The sequence below is a fragment of the Bubalus kerabau genome, chromosome 15 (genome assembly GCF_029407905.1).
Source record: "Bubalus kerabau isolate K-KA32 ecotype Philippines breed swamp buffalo chromosome 15, PCC_UOA_SB_1v2, whole genome shotgun sequence".
Classification (NCBI taxonomy): Eukaryota; Metazoa; Chordata; class Mammalia; order Artiodactyla; family Bovidae; genus Bubalus; species Bubalus kerabau.
In genome coordinates, this window is record NC_073638.1 from 27,721,996 (window position 1) to 27,733,745 (window position 11,750).

Here is an 11,750-nt window from a genome sequence, read left to right on the forward strand (position 1 = left end):
TTCCCTGGTGGTCCAGTGGCTAAGACTCCATGCTCCCAGTGCATAGGGCCTGGGTTCGATCCCACATGCCATAGCTAAGACCTGGCACTGCCAAATAAATAAATAAAAATATTTTTAAAAAATAGAACAGATTTAAAAAAAATAGCAGATTGCAAAACGGATTGACGTGCTGCTTCACTTGCAAGTAGATCCATGAAGAGATTCACTGCTTACTGTACCAGTGTTTTGCTGTCCTAGAAAATAGGTGGGAAAGTGGGTTCCTGCCCTGCTGCTGATTCAGAGGGGTGGCTTGTGAGCTGAAATTCTTGGAGCCCTGCAGTCCAGGGTGAAGGCAGAGACTCCGCCACCCGGCTCCCAATCCACCTCCATAACCAATGCACTCTTTTCTGCAAAAGCAAAAGTAGACGCAAAGATGAAAGTGAGACATTTCGTTCATGATGTCATTGTGTTTTGTTTCTACAACTTGAAAAGGGCAAGCCAAGGCATTCTTGATGGATAGGATAGGCCCTTAGGAACTTCTGGAAGCGGTGCAAAACCTCTGAGGACTTAAGGTCTGAGGGGGGAGTGATATAAGCCTTGGGAAGGAATATGTTAACTCTTTTGGGTTCAACCCCTGGGTTGGAAAGATCTCCTGCACGAAGGAAAGGCTACCCACTCCAGTATTCTGGCCTGGAGAATTCCATGGACTGTATAGTCCATTGGGTCACAAAGAGTCGAACACGACTGAGTGACTTTCACTTTCACTTTTATGATTTTAAAGGCCCTCTGAGCCTGTCTGCAGAGCAATTTACCAGCAACCCAGAAGGAAACTGCAGCCTCACCACATAGCTCCAAAGCCTCAGAGGCATCAGGACCTTGAAGAAAATCTAAGCCCTCACTTTTCATTGTCTCAGCTCATTACTGCTCAGAAAGAAGTGAAGCATTATTCAGAAATTCTGTAGGCCAAAAGACAACATTGTGCAATGTTTGCATGCCACATATTGCCAAACAAGGCAATTATTAGCCAATTTTTTTTAATATTTATTTATTTGGCTGTGCTGGGTCTTAGTTGCAGCATGTGGAGTCTTTAGTTGTGGCATGTGGGATCTATTCCCTGACCAAGGATGGAACCCGGTTCCCTGCATTGGGAGCACAGAGTCTAAGCCCTTGGACCACCAGGGAAGTCCCTCTTCACATTTATAATCTATAATTCCGCCATCACATAGAAAGCGGGGCACTCGTGTATACACGTTGTTGAGACGTTCAGTGTGCCCTGGTGCGTTGAACGTGTGTCTTCTCTATCACGGCAGTGCTCTGAGTTACCACCTCAGCTACGTGACTCTTACCTTGCCTTTCCTGTCCCAGACCAACCCAATCATGTCCAAGTGCTTCCTCTGGGTGCCCAGAAACAGGTCTGAGTAAAATAAGTACATACTCTCCTGCTGTAAAATGTCCTGGGGAGGGGGCTTGAGAACAGCTAATAAGCTTTCGATCTAGGATTTTCTGTTCAACTTGCTCACATTTTTCTTCTTAATGGAACCATTTGACCTAAATGAAACAAAAAATTACCCCTACTACTTTGCATATGTTCTAGGATACAATTTAAGCATTTTTAGATTATTATTAAATAGTTATCCCATAGATCATCCAAAAGATCTCTAAAGATGATTTTTTTAAAAGATTTTCTGCATTCTCAGATGTGACTATATTATCATTTGGGATCGATGTTTTCCTCAGGTAAATACACCTGTTGTTTTATAAGGAAAATCAGTGGGAAAATATATTTAGTAGAGAAAAAGAGTTCATTCAGAACAACTTTTTTTACAAAAGGATATGCTCCTTAATGCAAGTTACACTTAGTTACCTTATAATCAACTCCCAAATATTTACACTAATTTAGAAAGAAGTGTTTAATGATTTGTTTCTCTCAAGTGAAAAGTGTGATATTCAACAAACATTAAGATTTTGGCGTTATGTAGATCCTTTTTTCCTCCTTGAATATAGAAGTGTATCTCAAATCTAGGAATTCACCATATTTCATAGAAAATAAACGTGTGCTTCCAAGGTCTATCTCAGACAGAGGTTCTTTATTTCCCTAGTTCTAAACTGATAGTTCTAAACTACATCTTTCCTCTTTTTCCTTATTCTTAAAAAATATATATATATTTATTTATTTGGCTGTGCCAGGTCTTGGTTACAGAACATGGGATCTTAAGTTGCAGCATGCAGGCTCTTTCTTAGTTGCAGTATGTGGGATCTAGTTCCCTGACCAGGAATGGAACCCAGGCTCCCTGCACGGGGAGCATGGAGTCTTAACCACTGGGCCACCAGGAAGTCCCTTTCCCTTCATCTTCACATCTCTCCTAAGAGGCCATCCTCTCTGCTGCACCTGCCTTGGGAATTGCCTCTGAGTTTTTAGTGCTTACCTTCAAACAGACTTGCAGTGTTTTAGAAAACAGTGCAAGAGACACAGCCTTTATTGCAGTTTCCCTACATTATAATTGGGGTTTGCTTAAGTTTTCTACCAGCCTTTCCAGCTACTGGCTAAGAAAAATTTGTACTATTGGGATTGATTTCTGTAGGTAGCTGACCCACCTTTGTTTGCTTCATCCCTACCACAGTTCTCTTCAATGAAACTAGAAATCTTCATCCATCTTCATCTCTAAACCAGAAAGAAACCCTTTCCCTTGTCTGCAGAGACACCTGCTGGCCAAAGTTCTAAACTACATGATGCCTAGCAGGACTCCCTCATGCCGCTACAGCCTTCTAGTCCTTTCTGTTTCAACTGCAGGCAGTTGAAAACCACAAACCCACAGCAGGAGCCAGGAAGCTGGAATCCAAATGGAAGCTGGCTCCAGGAAGCTGGATGTCTTTATGGCCAAATAGAAAGTACAGTGGGCTAAAGTTACAGTGGTACTTTGGACTGGGATAACAGTCCACAACCGCGGTTTTATGCCACCCAACGATGTCTCCAATTATCCTTAGAGTCCTCATGGCATCTTAAAAGACTTACTTCTTAAGGGTGAAATTATTTCTGTTGGTTCTTATTTTCAAAATAATTTTATACTCCTTTGACTTTTTTAAAGGGCAGCCTGGAATAATGAGTGGAAAGAGCAAGGGTTAGACCATGCTTAGACAGTTAGACCTAAGTTTTCCAAAGGGCTTTTCCATTTACAGACTCATCTCTGAGCCTCAGTTTCCTTTCGTGGAAAATCACTCCTAATTCATGGGGTTTTTAGGAGAATCAACTATCATAAATACATAGAGGGAAACTTCCCTGGTGGTCCAGTGGCTAAGACTCTAAGCTCCCAATGCAGGGGGCACAGGGTTTGATTCCTGGTCGGGGAACTAGATCCCACATGCCACAGCTAAATGATACCACATGCTGCAACTTAAGACCCGGCACAGCCAAATAAATAATTTTTAAAAATAAATACATACATACATAGAGGGACCTGGATTAAAGTCTGTACATAATATGCATTCAAGTATTAATTTTCTCCCTTGCAGCACTAAAAGCATATAAATAATAACATGCTGCTTTCCAAATCACTTTCACAAGATTAGGAGGATTGAGAATAGAATTAAGGTTTCAAAAAATGGATTAACTTCAGAGTTAAAAAGAGAAAATTATAGTTTTAAATGTTTCAGTTGGTTGACTAAGCATGTACAATTCAGTCTCTGGAAGTTGGACTTATCTGTGTTTATGGTTCAAACCTACGTGTCCAATGACAACTGTCTCACCACTTCATAAAGTAGTTATTATCCCACTTTACAGATGCTCAGTTTACTTGACCAGTCTGATGACTGGCTCACACAGCTAGGACGTGGTGAATCTGGAAGCAAATCCAGGCCGTTTGATCTCCAAATCAAGTTTCCCAAACTTTAGAGTATCCCAATGTCTATGGTCTGTTTGTTTGTTTGTTTAAGATATGAATCCTTCTAAAATTTAAAGCATATATGTAAGAAAAATACTCAAATATTTATACCATTGCTACGCAACAGTCCGCTTGAGAAATTGTGTGCATTCCCAAGCTTTCTGCAGAATGCAAGCACTCTTTGAGAACACTGTAGGGGCTCACTGAGAAAGAAAACTTATTCCAAGTAGCATTTTTTTCTTCTAAAATTCATTTCAAACCATATAGGGGGCACTTCCCTGGTGGTTCAGTGGTTAAGAGTCTGCCTGTCAACACAGGAGACACAGGTCGGATCCCTGATCTGGGACGATCCCACATGCCTCAGCGCGACTAAGCCTGTGTGCCACAACTACCGAACCTGTGCCCTGGAGCCCAGGAATTGCGACTACTGAACCCACGTGCAGCAACTGCTGAATCCCATGTGCCTAGAGCCCGGCTCCACCGCAAAAGAAGCCACTGCAATGAGAAGCCAGCACATCGTAAAGAAGAGTAGCCCCTGCTCACTGCATCTAGAGAAAGCCCTCGAGGCAACAAAGACCCAGCACAGCCATAAAAAAACAAAGACAAAAAACCTTTCAACAGTGATAATTGGTGCTCTATGAATAATTGCTAAAATTATTATTATTAATCTATTGTAGCACTTTTTAACAATCTAACTTACTTTACATGAATGGGTGTCCAATTAGATAGCAATCCCCAGATAGGCAGGAACATATTTGTTTAGTTCACCATTATCCAGGTCTTAATGCTGTGCCTGGGATATCATAAATGCTCAGTAGATATTTCTTAAATAAATTAATGCCTCCCCACTAATTGTGGTTTCCTTGAGGCCAAGGACTTCTGTATGTTCAGAGCATTTCTTCAGCACTTTATTTCAACATGTCCAGAACCTAATACAGTGCTGGTACCTTGTAGCACTCAGCATATACTGGCAAAAGTAAAGCAAGAGAAAGACAGGAAAGTTTTATCCAAAAGTGTGTATTCTCTATTCTGAGCATTCAGGCAAACATAACTGGTTCTTTAGGGCTGCCATCCAAAATCTAAGTTTGTTCTGAGCAGTTTATCTTGCAGAAATGTGACGATCCCAAGGCGCTTCTTAAGAAGCCAAAAGAAAAGTGAAGGGTTTGCTGAGCCATCAAGCACCCTCCAGAAACTTGAGCACACAGGACTCTGTGCCTGCCAGGAAACAGAAGGCTGGGAGAAGGGCATAGGAAGCGATAGCTGGCAAAGATCTCGTTTGGACCTCGATACAAGAGAAAGGAAAGATGAAAGAGTCCAAACTATCATTAAATCATGACCCCAAGACTGCATAAGAGTTAAAAATAGTTTCTCCAAAGAGGTAGTTTAATCTCATTCTGTCGCCAGGACAAGTGGGAAGCCATTGATTCTATTTTTTCACTACTGTTATAACAAATAATGAGACGCAAATAACAAGACGTCTAACAAGTCGCTTTGTAACCAAGTTTCCAGGGAAAATAAAGCCTTTTAAAAACGCTCCCGTCCCCTCTTTCTACTTCTTTTAACCTTGTGTACCAGAGGTTTCAGAAAGGGTAATTAAGCAAGAAAAAAAGAAATAAAAGGCATCCAAATTAGAAATGAAGAAGTAAAACTATCTCAGTTTGCAGATAACATGGTCTTGTATATAGAAAATCCTAAGGAATCCACTAGAAAACCATCTGATCTAATGAGTTGAGCAAGGTTGCAAGCTCCAAGACAAATATACAAAAATCAATTAGATTTCCATACGCCAGCAATGAAAATTCTGAAAATGAAATTAAGATAACAGGCCCATTTATAATAGCACCCAGAGGAATAAAATACTTAGACATACATTTAAAGAAAGAAATGCAAGACAAAAAGTCACATATTGTATGATTCCATATACTTATTCCATATAAGTGTTCAGAAGAGGCAAATCAATAGGGACAGAAAGAAGAGGAGTGGTTGACTAGGGCTGGCCATGTCGGGCCAGAGAGAGGAATGGGCTATGGTTGCCACTACATGTTGCATTCCCCTTTAGGGTGATGAAAATAGTCGAAACGTAGGTTGTGATGATGAGCGCACAAGTCTGAGAATATTCTAAAAACCCACACATTGTACGCTTTCAATAGATTAATTTTATGGTATGTCAATTATATCTCAATAAAGGTGTTAATTTTTTTTTTATTAAAGGAAAACTCAACTGGAAGAAATTCTCTACCAATAGTGACCCGCTAAAAGGAGTTCAATAAAGAGGGGTGGGGGGTGGAATCAAGCTCTTCATGCAATCACCAAGGTCTCTGTAAGAAGAGCTGCTTCCAGGGAAGCCAGTGGGAAGGGTTAGTTTGAACTACTCTCTGAGCTGTAGAATCCAGATTCAGAGTCAGTTTTATTTCTATAAAGAACACACACTGCTGGGGAAAGGATTGTATGAGAAATAGCTCAGGGAGGGAGACTTTCACAGGAGAAAGAAATAAAATGTCTATTTCCAGTCATCTCTTCTATTGAACAAGAGCTCTCAAAGAAGACTTCCTTAGAGGTCCAGTGGCTAAGAATCAGCCTGACAATGCAGGGAACACAGGTTTGATCCCTGGTCCAGGAGGACTCCCCATGCCACAGAGCAACTAAGCCTGTGCATCGCAACTCCTGAGCCTGCAGTCTCGAGCACGTGCTTTGCAACAAGCCACCGCAATGAGAAGCCTGAGCACCGCAACTGGAGAGGAGCCCCCACTCACCACTCTAGAGAAAGCCCACACGCAGCAACGAACACCCAGCACAGCCACAAATAAATAAATAAAAACCAAAAAAATAACCCACCATAAAAAATAAAGAGTCCTCAAAGATAAAAAAAAAACAACCCACTTCATAGGCAATGATTGAAATGGGCCACACAGCTGAGCCCGCTGATTCTTGAGAAAACTGGCAAACTTGCCCTAAAGTCCCTGAAGAATTCCTCATGGTTATTAAAAAGCGCAGCTGATTCAGTGGCAGTAACAATGTCTGCTTGTTTCTGTCTATCCCTTGTAGATAGACCCCAAGGGTTGTTGACTGCAGTCTCATTTGGAGGTAGTCTCGTGGGCTGAATTATGCTCAGCTACCATGCGTTTACATAATACCCTGTATGTTGGAGGAAATCATCAAAAAGATGTGACTGCTGGTTGACCCTCCAAGTGGGCAACTGGAGGCTTCTTGCTCCCTCCCCTGTCCTTGGAATGCACACTCTGCCTACTGTTCCTACTGTAGGAGCTGCTCCAAGGACGCAGCCTTAAGAGAGAGGGGTTTGTTGAGACTGGACTCAACATGTAACTGAACCCGGTTAAGGCTTCTATGCAAACTTTTAAGGTTCTGGTGTGCAAGTATGGAAATCTAGTCATCTTTTTTTTTTTTTTTTTTTTTCAGAAATTACTTGGTTCTTTGTTATTTTTATTTATTTATTTTTATTATTTGGTAGTGCTGGGTCTTTGTTGTGGCACACCAGCTTCTCTCTAGTTGCCATAGGACATGTGGGATGTTAGTTCCCAGGCCAGGGATCAGACTGGTGTTCCCTGCATTGGAAGGCAGATTCTTAACCACTGGACCACCAGGGAAGTCCCAGATCTATTTATCTTGCCTCCACCCAAGACAAGCATGATAAGTTTCCTTGCTTATTAAACCTGCCACCTACCAACTTGGAGAGGTTTGCTTCTTTCTTCAGTCTCCCTTGCCCTCTGTGTAAGGGGGCCGATTATTAAACCAACCTTGTCGACTTTGGGGGAGTTGAATATGCACACAGCTAAAGCTGGGGTTTCATAGAGGCAAAGGTGCAGCCACAGGACCAGCTGTTCCAAGTATTTGATGGACCTAAGGAGATCATGAATTACAACTCCTCCAGGATGGGGTTTGAGGTATGAATTGGGCAAAGAACTAGAATAATATTCACTTACCTTGCCAAAATAATGGAAAGAGGTTAGCAGATTTTTCATAGAAGACAGTACAGCAAGGCTGTGCAAAGTTGATCAAAAGTAGTGGGATGAAGAAAAGATTTAAAAATACAGAGCAGACCCCTTAACTTCAAGTTATAGAAACCAACAAGCCATAAACACCTCCAACATTGTGTACATAACTAGCTTCAGTGAAATGAACTCCTTGCCTTTGAGAAGCTGGTCTAAATTTGTTTCCTGTACTTTGCAAAGACAACACTATGCTGTAGTTGGTTCTGTAGCAAAAATTCCCTTTCCCAGGGAAATAACCAGGGCATACTTTAGCATCTGATAATAAGAAATTTATGATAAGCACTTAGGAAGAAGGACAGATGGAATTTTATGGCTGATAAAAATGAATGCTAGGTAGTCGAGAGACTGAAAGCAACAGAGAAGGAAGCTAGGATGCCAGTTCAAATTGATGAAAGGAGAACATTTTATACCAGAAAGGATCTGGATCTTGTTTTTCAATTCTCTTACACTGCAGATGAGAAAACGGAGCCTTAAAGGGATGAAGCTATGAAAGGACTTGTCTAAGCTCACACAGTGATTAGCAGGCTTGGAATCTGAAACTACATCTTCTGACTCTCTCCTTATGAAGCCAGTACTTTTGCCTTATGATGTTTCCTCCCACGAGCAGGTCAAGAAAAGCCTAGAAACCAAAGGACCCAAACAGCAACAAGGAAAACCCTCTCCTTATGATGATTATGGCAGGCCAGGGAGCTGAGACTCCAAGGCAAAGCTAGAGTGGGCTATGAGGTCTGCATTAGTTCAGGTTAGCTCAGGTTGCCAGAACAAAACAGATTGGGTGACTGACACAACATCAGTTTATTTCTCATAATTCTGGAAGCTGAGAAGTCCAAGGTTAAGATTCTAGCAGATTCTGTTCCAGGAGGAAGGGTTTCTTCCTGGCTTGGAAACAGCGGCCAGCTTGCTGTGTCCTCATTTCTCAGAAAAAGAGAAAGAGAGTGCGCTCTGGTCCCTCTTCCTGCTCTTACAAGGACACTACTCCCATTCTCAGGAACACATCTAAACCTAATTACCATCTTTCTAAATTCCATATATATGTGTTAGTATACTGTATTGGTGTTTTTCTTTCTGGCTTACTTCACTCTGTATAAGATGGTAACAATAACCCTGTGTACGAGACAGCAAAAGAGACACTGATGTATAGAACAGTCTTATGGACTCTGTGAGAGACGGAGAGGGTGGGATGATTTGGGAGAATGGCATTGAAACATGTAAAATATCATGTATGAAACGAGTTCCCAGTCCAGGTTCGATGCACGATACTGGATGCTTGGGGCTAGTGCACTGGGACGACCAAGAGGGATGGTATAGGGAGGGAGGAGGGAGGAGGGTTCAGGATGGGGAACACATGTATACCTGTGGCGGATTCATTTTGATATTTGGCAAAACTAATACAATTATGTAAAGTTTAAAAATAAAAAAAATAAAAAACCTAATTACCTCTCAAAGGCATCACACTGGGGGTTGGGACTTCAACATATAAATATAGAGGTGGGGGACACAAACATTCAGCCCTTAACAAGGTCTTAGAGGTCCAAGTGAGAAATGACCCCAAACGCGAGACAGCAAGTTGGAAAAGGAAGGGAAAAGGATGAAGTAAAAACAGGTTGTCTTTGGTCCTCTTTCACACTTTCTGCTGAGATGGAGAGGATACAGAGAGGTCACATAAAGGGAAGGTTGAACCTAGATCGAAGTATGAGCACTGTGTGTGTGTTAGTCGCTCAGTCGTGTCTGACTCTTTGCAACCCCATGGACTGGAGCCTGCCGGGCTCCTCTGTCCATGGAATTCTCCAGGCAAGAATACTGGAGTGGGTAGCCATCCCCCACTCCAGGGGATCTTCCCAACCCAGGGATCAAACCCAGGTCTCCGGCATTGCAGGCAGATTCGTTACCGTTTGAGCCACCAGGGAACCCCTGTGAGTGCTGTGTGTGTCCCCAATGCACCAGCACTGCACTAATGGAAAGAGACTGGAGTCAGTAAACCGAGGTCAAGGCTCAGCTTCACGGTTGCGTATCTCGGTGACCTTGGACAGCATGGAGCATCTCGGCTGCAAAATGAGGCTACTAATACCCTAGCCACAGGGTGGTTGTAAAAACTAAATGAGATAATGTTTATAAAACTGCTTTGTAAATTATGAAGAGTTGTGTAGGTTTGTTTTGCTTAAGGTTCAGATAGTTGTGAGACCGTGCTAATGTTACAGATGGGAAAGAATTGGAAAACGTGGTCTCTGGTCTCCAGCATCTTGTGATCCTATAAGTCTAGATAAGGCGTGTGTGTGTGTGTGCGCGCGCATGCATGCTCAGTCACATCTGAGCCTTTGCGACCCTATGGACTGTAGCCCACCAGGCTCCTCTGTCCATGGGATTCTCCAGGTAAGAATACTGGAGTGGGTTGCCGTGCCCTCCTCCAGGGGATCCTTCCAACCCAGGGATTGAACCTGTGTCTCCTGTGTCTTCCACGTTGCCAGGTAGATTCTTTGCCACTGAGCCACCTGGGAAGCCTATAAATAAGGCTCACAAACTTGAAAGGCTGCACTGGGTTGATAGGGTTCTCATCTCTTCTACTGCAGGTGTCTCAGATACGGCTGGATGTGTCTGGTTAGCATGTAGGGTGGCTTTGAGGAAGTCTTTCTGTGAGAAGCCTGTGGTGCCTTGTTTGAGAGACCTCCTCCTAGGGGACTATGGAGTCAGGTGTGATAGGCTCACCAAGAATTAGTGCCTTGGTCACCTAGGTGGAGTCTGATTGTTGTTACTCAGATGCAACATTGCCCTAAACACTTAAATGAAAACCCAGGCCTCAGAGAAATTGCAAGTCTGTAGACACTTAAAGAGCTGTTTCCTTATCTCTATAACACACCGGAGTTCACACAGCCTGTTTGAGGACCCGTCTCTGAGTACATAACACAGAGAGTGATAGAAATTACTCCCTACTCCGTTACGGACGAAGTGCTGCTTTGATACTCAGTAGGTGCCCAGCGGAGCAATGGGAAAGACCCAGAGAACCCGGAAGAAAGAGCAGAGTCGTGGCAGTGCCAGCCTGCAGAGGCGTCAGTTTCCAGCAAGGACTGCTGCAACAGTGTGTGTATTGTTCCCATCAGAGCAGTGACAGTCCCCAGCAGAAACCGCCATGCCAGGCGGCATGGTAGGAGGCGGTGTTCATAGACCAGCTCAGAGCAGCTGCAGGTCTTGATCGAGCACTGTGGATATTTTGGGGATGGAAGATGTTAGACAGCCTATGGAGTGTCCAGGAACATTGGGGTGAAGTGGGATTTGCAGAGCGCTGGGGTCCCTATATTATTGAGTGAGCCATAAAAGGCCAGCAGAAAGTTCACCTAATACAGAGTCATTTCAGATAACAACAAGTTCAGTAGACTGGATTCACTGGCATCACAGAGGAGGTGGCCACTGGCCCTTGAAGTTGTTCACCAGGCCTGTTTAAATACTGAAAGATGCCTCTTAGCCCACAAGTCAGAGAGTAAACATTCAAGGAGTAATTCTCCGACACCCAAAGTGCCAATTGAGTTTAAAAAGAGCCCTTTTTAATGCCTCTGTGCCAGACTAAGGGCTGGGTAGGGAGACTTCCTCCCAGGTAATTCTTGCCATTTGCCTATACCCAGAGCAGCCGTTGCCTCTGCTTTTTCCAAAGAAAGCCTTCTCTGTGTTCTATCTTGCCCCAGGGAACTAAAGGAGACAGAGGTACCTTAGCTCTTCCCCTGGTGAATAGGTTGATTGAGTCCCTTATGGCTCCCGGAAAATTCAGAAACAAGTGGTAGCCCATGATGCGGTAGATCTAGATTATCCGTGGCCCTGGCCCGCTGAAGAGTCCCTGCAAAGATGGCTGCCAGGGTTGCTTAGGGAACCTGCAGCAGTAAATCCTCAAGCGGTC